The sequence below is a fragment of the Salvelinus fontinalis genome, chromosome 27 (assembly GCF_029448725.1).
Source record: "Salvelinus fontinalis isolate EN_2023a chromosome 27, ASM2944872v1, whole genome shotgun sequence".
Lineage (NCBI taxonomy): Eukaryota > Metazoa > Chordata > Actinopteri > Salmoniformes > Salmonidae > Salvelinus > Salvelinus fontinalis.
In genome coordinates, this window is record NC_074691.1 from 35,856,725 (window position 1) to 35,869,780 (window position 13,056).

Here is a 13,056-nt window from a genome sequence, read left to right on the forward strand (position 1 = left end):
GTAGTTACATGGAGAATACAGTGGGTATTAGTTACATGGAGAACACAGTGGGTAGTAGTTACATTTAGAACACAGTGGGTAGTAGTTACATGGATAATACAGTGGGTAGTAGTTACATAGATAATACAGTGGGTAGTAGTTACATGGAGAATACAGTGGGTAGTAGTTACATGGATAATACAGTGGGTAGTAGTTACATGGATAATACAGTGGGTAGTAGTTACATGGATAATACAGTGGGTAGTAGTTACATAGAGAATACAGTGGGTAGTAGTTACATGGATAATACAGTGGGTAGTAGTTACATAGATAATACTGTGGGTAGTAGTTACATGGAATTTACAGTGGGTAGTAGTTACATGGAGAATACAGTGGGTAGTAGTTACATAGATAATACAGTGGGTAGTAGTTACATGGATAGTACAGTGGGTAGTAGTTACATAGATAATACAATGGGAAGTAGTTACATGGGTAATACAGTGGGTAGTAGTTACATGGAGACCACAGTGGGTAGTAGTTACATGGAGAATAAAGTGGGTAGTAGTTACAAGGATAATACAGTGGGTAGTAGTTACATGGATAATACAGTGGGTAGTAGTTACATAGATAATACAGTGGGTAGTAGTTACATGGATAATACAGTGGGTAGTAGGTTACATTGATAATACAGTGGGTAGTAGGTTACATGGATAATACAGTGGGTAGTAGATACATAGATAATGCAGTGGGTAGTAGATACATAGGTAATACAGTGGGTAGTAGTTACATAGGTAATACAGTGGGTAGTAGTTACATGGATAGTACAGTGGGTAGTAGTTACATAGATAATACAATGGGTAGTAGTTACATGGGTAATACAGTGGGTAGTAGTTACATGGAGAACACAGTGGGTAGTAGTTACATGGAGAATAAAGTGGGTAGTAGTTACAAGGATAATACAGTGGGTAGTAGTTACATGGATAATACAGTGGGTAGTAGTTATAGATAATACAGTGGGTAGTAGTTACATGGATAATACAGTGGGTAGTAGTTACATGGAGAATACAGTGGGTAGTAGTTACATGGAGAATACAGTGGGTAGTAGTTATAGATAATACAGTGGGTAGTAGTTACATGGAGAATACAGTGGGTAGTAGTTACATGGATAATACAGTGGGTAGTAGTTACTTGGATAATACAGTGGGTAGTAGTTACATAGATAATACAGTGGGTAGTAGTTACATCGATAATACAGTGGGTAGAAGGTTACATGGATAATACAGTGGGTAGTAGTTACATGGATAATACAGTGGGTAGTAGTTTCATGGATAATACAGTGGGTAGTAGTTACATGGAGAATACAGTGGGTAGTAGTTACATGGATAATACAGTGGGTAGTAGTTACATGGATAATACAGTGGGTAGTAGTTACATAGATAATACAGTGGGTAGTAGGTAACATGGATAATACAGTGGGTAGTAGTTACATAGAAAATACAGTGGGTAGTAGTTACATAGATAATACAGTGGGTAGTAGTTACATGGATAATACAGTGGGTAGTAGTTACATAGATAATACAGTGGGTAGTAGGTAACATGGATAATACAGTGGGTAGTCGTTACATGGATAATACAGTGGGTAGTAGGTAACATAGGTAACACAGTGGGTAGTAGTTACATAGATAATACAATGGGTAGTAGTTACATAGATAATACAATGGGTAGTAGTTACATGGGTAATACAGTGGGTAGTAGTTACATGGAGAACACAGTGGGTAGTAGTTACATGGAGAATACAGTGGGTAGTAGTTACATGGATAATACAGTGGGTAGTAGTTACATAGATAATGCAGTGGGTAGTAGATACATAGGTAAAACAGTGGGTAGTAGGTTACATAGGTAATAAAGTGGGTAGTAGTTACATGGATAATACAGTGGGTAGTAGTTACATAGATAATACAATGGGTAGTAGTTACATGGGTAATACAGTGTGTAGTAGTTACATGGAGAACACAGTGGGTAGTGGTTACATGTAGAATACAGTGGGTAGTAGTTACATGGATAATACAGTGGGTAGTAGTTACATGGAGAATACAGTGGGTAGTAGTTATAGATAATACAGTGGGTAGTAGTTACATGGATAATACAGTGGGTAGTAGTTACATAGATAATACAGTGGGTAGTAGTTACATGGAGAATACAGTGGGTAGTAGTTATAGATAATACAGTGGGTAGTAGTTACATGGAGAATACAGTGGGTAGTAGTTACATGGATAATACAGTGGGTAGTAGTTACATGGATAATACAGTGGGTAGTAGTTACATGGATAATACAGTGGGTAGTAGTTACATAGATAATACAGTGGGTAGTAGATATAGATAATACAGTGGGTAGTAGTTACATAGATAATACAGTGGGTAGTAGTTACATGGAGAATACAGTGGGTAGTAGTTACATGGAGAATACAGTGGGTAGTAGTTATAGATAATACAGTGGGTAGTAGTTACATGGAGAATACAGTGGGTAGTAGTTACATGGATAATACAGTGGGTAGTAGTTACATGGATAATACAGTGGGTAGCAGTTACATGGATAATACAGTGGGTAGTAGTTACATAGATAATACAGTGGGTAGTAGATATAGATAATACAGTGGGTAGTAGTTACATAGATAATACAGTGGGTAGTAGTTACATGGAGAATACAGTGGGTAGTAGTTACATGGATAATACAGTGGGTAGTAGTTACATAGATAATACAGTGGGTAGTAGTTACATGGATAATACAGTGGGTAGTAGTTACATGGAGAATACAGTGGGTAGTAGTTACATGGAGAATACAGTGGGTAGTAGTTACATAGATAATACAGTGGGTAGTATTTACATGGATAATACAGTGGGTAGTAGTTACATAGATAATACAGTGGGTAGTAGATATAGATAATACAGTGGGTAGTAGTTACATAGATAATACAGTGGGTAGTAGTTACATAGATAATACAGTGGGTAGTAGTTACATGGATAATACAGTGGGTAGTAGTTACATAGATAATACAGTGGGTAGTAGTTACATAGATAATACAGTGGGTAGTAGGTATAGATAATACAGTGGGTAGTAGTTACATAGAAAATACAGTGGGTAGTAGATATAGATAATACAGTGGGTAATAGTTACATAGATAATAGAGTGGGTAGTAGTTACATGGATAATACAGTGGGTAGTAGTTACATAGATAATACAGTGGGTAGTAGTTACATAGATAATACAGTGGGTAGTAGGTATAGATAATACAGTGGGTAGTAGTTACATAGATAATACAGTGGGTAGTAGATATAGATTATACAGTGGGTAGTAGTTACATAGATAATAGAGTGGGTAGAAGTTACATGGATAATACAGTGGGTAGTAGTTACATAGATAATACAGTGGGTAGTAGTTACATGGATAATACAGTGGGTAGTAGTTATATGGAGAATACAGTGGGTAGTAGTTACATGGATAATACAGTGGGTAGTAGTTACATGGATAATACAGTGGGTAGTAGTTACATAGATAATACAGTGGGTAGTAGTTACATAGATAATACAGTGGGTAGTAGTTACATGGAGAATACAGTAGGTAGTAGTTACATAGATAAAACAGTGGGTAGTAGTTACATAGATAATACAGTGGGTAGTAGTTACATAGATAATACAGTGGGTAGTAGTTACATGGAGAATACAGTGGGTAGTAGTTACATAGATAATACAGTGGGTAGTAGTTACATAGATAATACAGTGGGTAGTAGTTACATGGAGAATACAGTGGGTATTAGTTACATGGAGAACACAGTGGGTAGTAGTTACATTTAGAACACAGTGGGTAGTAGTTACATGGATAATACAGTGGGTAGTAGTTACATAGATAATACAGTGGGTAGTAGTTACATGGAGAATACAGTGGGTAGTAGTTACATGGATAATACAGTGGGTAGTAGTTACATGGATAATACAGTGGGTAGTAGTTACATGGATAATACAGTGGGTAGTAGTTACATGGAGAATACAGTGGGTAGTAGTTACATGGATAATACAGTGGGTAGTAGTGACATAGATAATACTGTGGGTAGTAGTTACATGGAATTTACAGTGGGTAGTAGTTACATGGAGAATACAGTGGGTAGTAGTTACATAGATAATACAGTGGGTAGTAGTTACATGGATAATACAGTGGGTAGTAGTTACATGGAGAATACAGTGGGTAGTAGTTACATAGATAATACAGTGGGTAGTAGTTACATGGATAATACAGTGGGTAGTAGTTACATGGATAATACAGTGGGTAGTAGTTACATGGATAATACAGTGGGTAGTAGTTACATGGATAATACAGTGGGTAGTAGTTACATAGATAATACAGTGGGTAGTAGTTACATGGATAATACAGTGGGTAGTAGGTTACATTGATAATAGAGTGGGTAGTAGGTTACATGGATAATACAGTGGGTAGTAGATACATAGATAATGCAGTGGGTAGTAGATACATAGGTAATACAGTGCGTAGTAGTTACATAGGTAATACAGTGGGTAGTAGTTACATGGATAGTACAGTGGGTAGTAGTTACATAGATAATACAATGGGTAGTAGTTACATGGGTAATACAGTGGGTAGTAGTTACATGGAGACCACAGTGGGTAGTAGTTACATGGAGAATAAAGTGGGTAGTAGTTACAAGGATAATACAGTGGGTAGTAGTTACATGGATAATACAGTGGGTAGTAGTTATAGATAATACAGTGGGTAGTAGTTACATGGATAATACAGTGGGTAGTAGTTACATGGAGAATACAGTGGGTAGTAGTTACATGGAGAATACAGTGGGTAGTAGTTATAGATAATACAGTGGGTAGTAGTTACATGGAGAATACAGTGGGTAGTAGTTACATGGATAATACAGTGGGTAGTAGTTACTTGGATAATACAGTGGGTAGTAGTTACATAGATAATACAGTGGGTAGTAGTTACATCGATAATACAGTGGGTAGAAGGTTACATCGATAATACAGTGGGTAGTAGTTACATGGATAATACAGTGGGTAGTAGTTACATGGATAATACAGTGGGTAGTAGTTACATGGAGAATAAAGTGGGTAGTAGTTACATGGATAATACAGTGGGTAGTAGTTACATGGATAATACAGTGGGTAGTAGTTACATAGATAATACAGTGGGTAGTAGGTAACATGGATAATACAGTGGGTAGTAGTTACATAGAAAATACAGTGGGTAGTAGTTACATAGATAATACAGTGGGTAGTAGTTACATGGATAATACAGTGGGTAGTAGTTACATAGATAATACAGTGGGTAGTAGGTAACATGGATAATACAGTGGGTAGTCGTTACATGGATAATACAGTGGGTAGTAGGTAACATAGGTAATACAGTGGGTAGTAGGTTACATGGAGAATACAGTGGGTAGTAGATACATAGATAATGCAGTGGGTAGTAGATACATAGGTAACACAGTGGGTAGTAGTTACATGGATAATACAGTGGGTAGTAGTTATATGGATAATACAGTGGGTAGTAGTTACATGGATAATACAGTGGGTAGTAGTTACATAGATAATACAGTGGGTAGTAGTTACATAGATAATACAGTGGGTAGTAGTTACATGGAGAATACAGTGGGTAGTAGTTACATAGATAATACAGTGGGTAGTAGTTACATAGAAAATACAGTGGGTAGTAGTTACATAGATAATACAGTGGGTAGTAGTTACGTAGATAATACAGTGGGTAGTAGTTACATGGATAATACAGTGGGTAGCAGGTTACATTGCTAATACAGTGGGTAGTAGGTTACATGGATAATACAGTGGGTAGTAGATACATAGATAATGCAGTGGGTAGTAGATACATAGGTAATACAGTGGGTAGTAGTTACATAGGTAATACAGTGGGTAGTAGGTTACATGGAGAATACAGTGGGTAGTAGTTACATAGATAATACAGTGGGTAGTAGTTACATGGATAACACAGTGGGTAGTAGTTACATAGATAACACAGTGGGTAGTAGTTACATGGATAATACAGTGGGTAGTAGTTACATAGATAATACAGTGGGTAGTAGTTACATGGATAATACAGTGGGTAGTAGTTACATGGAGAATACAGTGGGTAGTAGTTACATGGATAATACAGTTGGTAGTAGTTACATGGATAATACAGTGGGTAGTAGTTACATAAATAATACAGTGGGTAGTAGTTACATGGATAATACAGTGGGTAGTAGTTACATAGATAATACAGTTTGTAGTAGATATAGATAATACAGTGGGTAGTAGTTACATAGATAATACAGTGGGTAGTAGTTACATAGATAATACAGTGGGTAGTAGGTATAGATAATACAGTGGGTAGTAGTTACATAGATAATACAGTGGGTAGTAGATATAGATAATACAGTGGGTAGTAGTTACATAGATAATAGAGTGGGTAGTAGTTACATGGATAATGCAGTGGGTAGTAGTTACATAGATAATACAGTGGGTAGTAGTTACATAGATAATACAGTGGGTAGTAGGTATAGATAATACAGTGGGTAGTAGTTACATAGATAATACAGTGGGTAGTAGATATAGATTATACAGTGGGTAGTAGTTACATAGATAATAGAGTGGGTAGTAGTTACATGGATAATACAGTGGGTAGTAGTTACATAGATAATACAGTGGGTAGTAGTTACATGGATAATACAGTGGGTAGTAGTTACATGGAGAATACAGTGGGTAGTAGTTACATGGATAATACAGTGGGTAGTAGTTACATGGATAATACAGTGGGTAGTAGTTACATGGATAATACAGTGGGTAGTAGTTACATAGATAATACAGTGGGTAGTAGTTACATAGATAATACAGTGGGTAGTAGTTACATGGAGAACACAGTGGGTAGTAGTTACATAGATAAAACAGTGGGTAGTAGTTACATAGATAATACAGTGGGTAGTAGTTACATAGATAATACAGTGGGTAGTAGTTACATGGAGAATACAGTGGGTAGTAGTTACATAGATAATACAGTGGGTAGTAGTTACATAGATAATACAGTGGGTAGTAGTTACATGGAGAATACAGTGGGTAGTGTTACATGGAGAACACAGTGGGTAGTAGGTAACATGGATAATACAGTGGGTAGTAGTTACATGGATAATACAGTGGGTAGTAGTTACATAGATAATAGAGTGGGTAGTAGTTACATGGATAATACAGTGGGTAGTAGTTACATAGATAATACAGTGGGTAGTAGTTACATAGATAATACAGTGGGTAGTAGGTATAGATAATACAGTGGGTAGTAGTTACATAGATAATACAGTGGGTAGTAGATATAGATTATACAGTGGGTAGTAGTTACATAGATAATACAGTGGGTAGTAGGTATAGATAATACAGTGGGTAGTAGTTACATAGAAAATACAGTGGGTAGTAGATATAGATAATACAGTGGGTAATAGTTACATAGATAATAGAGTGGGTAGTAGTTACATGGATAATACAGTGGGTAGTAGTTACATAGATAATACAGTGGGTAGTAGTTACATAGATAATACAGTGGGTAGTAGGTATAGATAATACAGTGGGTAGTAGTTACATAGATAATACAGTGGGTAGTAGATATAGATTATACAGTGGGTAGTAGTTACATAGATATTAGAGTGGGTAGAAGTTACATGGATAATACAGTGGGTAGTAGTTACATAGATAATACAGTGGGTAGTAGTTACATGGATAATACAGTGGGTAGTAGTTATATGGAGAATACAGTGGGTAGTAGTTACATGGATAATACAGTGGGTAGTAGTTACATGGATAATACAGTGGGTAGTAGTTACATGGATAATACAGTGGGTAGTAGTTACATAGATAATACAGTGGGTAGTAGTTACATAGATAATACAGTGGGTAGTAGTTACATGGAGAATACAGTAGGTAGTAGTTACATAGATAAAACAGTGGGTAGTAGTTACATAGATAATACAGTGGGTAGTAGTTACATAGATAATACAGTGGGTAGTAGTTACATGGAGAATACAGTGGGTAGTAGTTACATAGATAATACAGTGGGTAGTAGTTACATAGATAATACAGTGGGTAGTAGTTACATGGAGAATACAGTGGGTATTAGTTACATGGAGAACACAGTGGGTAGTAGTTACATTTAGAACACAGTGGGTAGTAGTTACATGGATAATACAGTGGGTAGTAGTTACATAGATAATACAGTGGGTAGTAGTTACATGGAGAATACAGTGGGTAGTAGTGACATAGATAATACTGTGGGTAGTAGTTACATGGAATTTACAGTGGGTAGTAGTTACATGGAGAATACAGTGGGTAGTAGTTACATAGATAATACAGTGGGTAGTAGTTACATGGATAATACAGTGGGTAGTAGTTACATGGAGAATACAGTGGGTAGTAGTTACATAGATAATACAGTGGGTAGTAGTTACATGGATAATACAGTGGGTAGTAGTTACATGGATAATACAGTGGGTAGTAGTTACATGGATAATACAGTGGGTAGTAGTTACATGGATAATACAGTGGGTAGTAGTTACATAGATAATACAGTGGGTAGTAGTTACATGGATAATACAGTGGGTAGTAGGTTACATTGATAATACAGTGGGTAGTAGGTTACATGGATAATACAGTGGGTAGTAGATACATAGATAATGCAGTGGGTAGTAGATACATAGGTAATACAGTGGGTAGTAGTTACATAGGTAATACAGTGGGTAGTAGTTACATGGATAGTACAGTGGGTAGTAGTTACATAGATAATACAATGGGTAGTAGTTACATGGGTAATACAGTGGGTAGTAGTTACATGGAGACCACACTGGGTAGTAGTTACATGGAGAATAAAGTGGGTAGTAGTTACAAGGATAATACAGTGGGTAGTAGTTACATGGATAATACAGTGGGTAGTAGTTATAGATAATACAGTGGGTAGTAGTTACATGGATAATACAGTGGGTAGTAGTTACATGGAGAATACAGTGGGTAGTAGTTACCTGGAGAATACAGTGGGTAGTAGTTATAGATAATACAGTGGGTAGTAGTTACATGGAGAATACAGTGGGTAGTAGTTACATGGATAATACAGTGGGTAGTAGTTACTTGGATAATACAGTGGGTAGTAGTTACATCGATAATACAGTGGGTAGAAGGTTACATTGATAATACAGTGGGTAGTAGTTACATGGATAATACAGTGGGTAGTAGTTACATGGATAATACAGTGGGTAGTAGTTACATGGAGAATAAAGTGGGTAGTAGTTACATGGATAATACAGTGGGTAGTAGTTACATGGATAATACAGTGGGTAGTAGTTACATAGATAATACAGTGGGTAGTAGGTAACATGGATAATACAGTGGGTAGTAGTTACATAGAAAATACAGTGGGTAGTAGTTACATAGATAATACAGTGGGTAGTAGTTACATGGATAATACAGTGGGTAGTAGTTACATGGATATACAGTGGGTAGTAATTACATAGATAATACAGTGGGTAGTAGTTACATAGAAAATACAGTGGGTAGTAGTTACATAGATAATACAGTGGGTAGTAGTTACATGGATAATACAGTGAGTAGTAGTTACATAGATAATACAGTGGGTAGTAGGTAACATGGATAATACAGTGGGTAGTAGTTACATGGATAATACAGTGGGTAGTAGGTAACATAGGTAATACAGTGGGTAGTAGGTTACATGGAGAATACAGTGGGTAGTAGATACATAGATAATGCAGTGGGTAGTAGATACATAGGTAACACAGTGGGTAGTAGTTACATAGATAATACAGTGGGTAGTAGTTACATGGATAATACAGTGGGTAGTAGTTACATAGATAATACAGTGGGTAGTAGTTACATGGATAATACAGTGGTTAGTAGTTACATAGATAATACAGTGGGTAGTAGTTACATGGAGAACACAGTGGGTAGTAGTTACATGGATAATACAGTGGGTAGTAGTTACATGGAGAATACAGTGGGTAGTAGTTACATGGATAATACAGTGGGTAGTAGTTACATGGATAATACAGTGGGTAGTAGTTACATAGATAATACAGTGGGTAGTAGTTACATGGATAATACAGTGGGTAGTAGTTACATAGATAATACAGTGGGTAGTAGATATAGATAATACAGTGGGTAGTAGTTACATAGATAATACAGTGGGTAGTAGTTACATGGATAATACAGTGGGTAGTAGTTACATAGATAATACAGTGGGTAGTAGTTACATAGATAATACAGTGGGTAGTAGGTATAGATAATACAGTGGGTAGTAGTTACATAGATAATACAGTGGGTAGTAGATATAGATAATACAGTGGGTAGTAGTTACATAGATAATGGAGTGGGTAGTAGTTACATGGATAATACAGTGGGTAGTAGTTACATAGATAATACAGTGGGTAGTAGTTACATGGATAATACAGTGGGTAGTAATTACATAGATAATACAGTGGGTAGTAGTTACATAGATAATACAGTGGGTAGTAGGTAACATGGATAATACAGTGGGTAGTAGTTACATGGATAATACAGTGGGTAGTAGGTAACATAGGTAATACAGTGGGTAGTAGGTTACATGGAGAATACAGTGGGTAGTAGATACATAGATAATGCAGTGGGTAGTAGATACATAGGTAACACAGTGGGTAGTAGTTACATAGATAATACAGTGGGTAGTAGTTACATGGATAATACAGTGGGTAGTAGTTACATAGATAATACAGTGGGTAGTAGTTACATGGATAATACAGTGGTTAGTAGTTACATAGATAATACAGTGGGTAGTAGTTACATGGAGAACACAGTGGGTAGTAGTTACATGGATAATACAGTGGGTAGTAGTTACATGGAGAATACAGTGGGTAGTAGTTACATGGATAATACAGTGGGTAGTAGTTACATGGATAATACAGTGGGTAGTAGTTACATAGATAATACAGTGGGTAGTAGTTACATGGATAATACAGTGGGTAGTAGTTACATAGATAATACAGTGGGTAGTAGATATAGATAATACAGTGGGTAGTAGTTACATAGATAATACAGTGGGTAGTAGTTACATGGATAATACAGTGGGTAGTAGTTACATAGATAATACAGTGGGTAGTAGTTACATAGATAATACAGTGGGTAGTAGGTATAGATAATACAGTGGGTAGTAGTTACATAGATAATACAGTGGGTAGTAGATATAGATAATACAGTGGGTAGTAGTTACATAGATAATGGAGTGGGTAGTAGTTACATGGATAATACAGTGGGTAGTAGTTACATAGATAATACAGTGGGTAGTAGTTACATGGATAATACAGTGGGTAGTAGTTACATGGAGAATACAGTGGGTAGTAGTTACATGGATAATACAGTGGGTAGTAGTTACATGGATAATACAGTGGGTAGTAGTTACATGGATAATACAGTGGGTAGTAGTTACATAGATAATACAGTGGTTAGTAGTTACATAGATAATACAGTGGGTAGTAGTTACATGGAGAATACAGTGGGTAGTAGTTACATAGATAATACAGTGGGTAGTAGTTAAATGGATAATACAGTGGGTAGTAGTTACATAGATAATACAGTGGGTAGTAGTTACATGGAGAATACAGTGGGTAGTAGTTACATAGATAATACAGTGGGTAGTAGTTACATAGATAAAACAGTGGGTAGTAGTTACATGGAGAATACAGTGGGTAGTAGTTACATGGATAATACAGTGGGTAGTAGTTACATGGAGAACACAGTGGGTAGTAGTTACATGGAGAACACAGTGGGTAGTAGTTACATGGATTATACAGTGGGTAGTAGTTACATGGATAATACAGTGGGTAGTAGTTACATGGAGAATACAGTGGGTAGTAGTTACATGGAGAATACAGTGGGTAGTAGTTACATGGATAATACAGTGGGTTGTAGTTACATAGATAATACAGTGGGTAGTAGTTACATAGATAATACAGTGGGTAGTATTTACATAGAAAATACAGTGGGTAGTAGTTACATAGATAATACAGTGGGTAGTAGGTAACATGGATAATACAGTGGGTAGTAGTTATAGATAATACAGTGGGTAGCAGTTACATAGATAATACAGTGGGTAGTAGTTACGTAAATAATACAGTGGGTAGTAGTTACATGGATAATACAGTGGGTAGCAGGTTACATTGCTAATACAGTGGGTAGTAGTTACATGGATAATACAGTGGGTAGTAGTTACATGGATATACAGTGGGTAGTAATTACATAGATAATACAGTGGGTAGTAGTTACATAGAAAATACAGTGGGTAGTAGTTACATAGATAATACAGTGGGTAGTAGTTACATGGATAATACAGTGAGTAGTAGTTACATAGATAATACAGTGGGTAGTAGGTAACATGGATAATACAGTGGGTAGTAGTTACATGGATAATACAGTGGGTAGTAGGTAACATAGGTAATACAGTGGGTAGTAGGTTACATGGAGAATACAGTGGGTAGTAGATACATAGATAATGCAGTGGGTAGTAGATACATAGGTAACACAGTGGGTAGTAGTTACATAGATAATACAGTGGGTAGTAGTTACATGGATAATACAGTGGGTAGTAGTTACATAGATAATACAGTGGGTAGTAGTTACATGGATAATACAGTGGTTAGTAGTTACATAGATAATACAGTGGGTAGTAGTTACATGGAGAACACAGTGGGTAGTAGTTACATGGATAATACAGTGGGTAGTAGTTACATGGAGAATACAGTGGGTAGTAGTTACATGGATAATACAGTGGGTAGTAGTTACATGGATAATACAGTGGGTAGTAGTTACATAGATAATACAGTGGGTAGTAGTAATTACATGGATAATACAGTGGGTAGTAGTTACATAGATAATACAGTGGGTAGTAGATATAGATAATACAGTGGGTAGTAGTTACATAGATAATACAGTGGGTAGTAGTTACATGGATAATACAGTGGGTAGTAGTTACATAGATAATACAGTGGG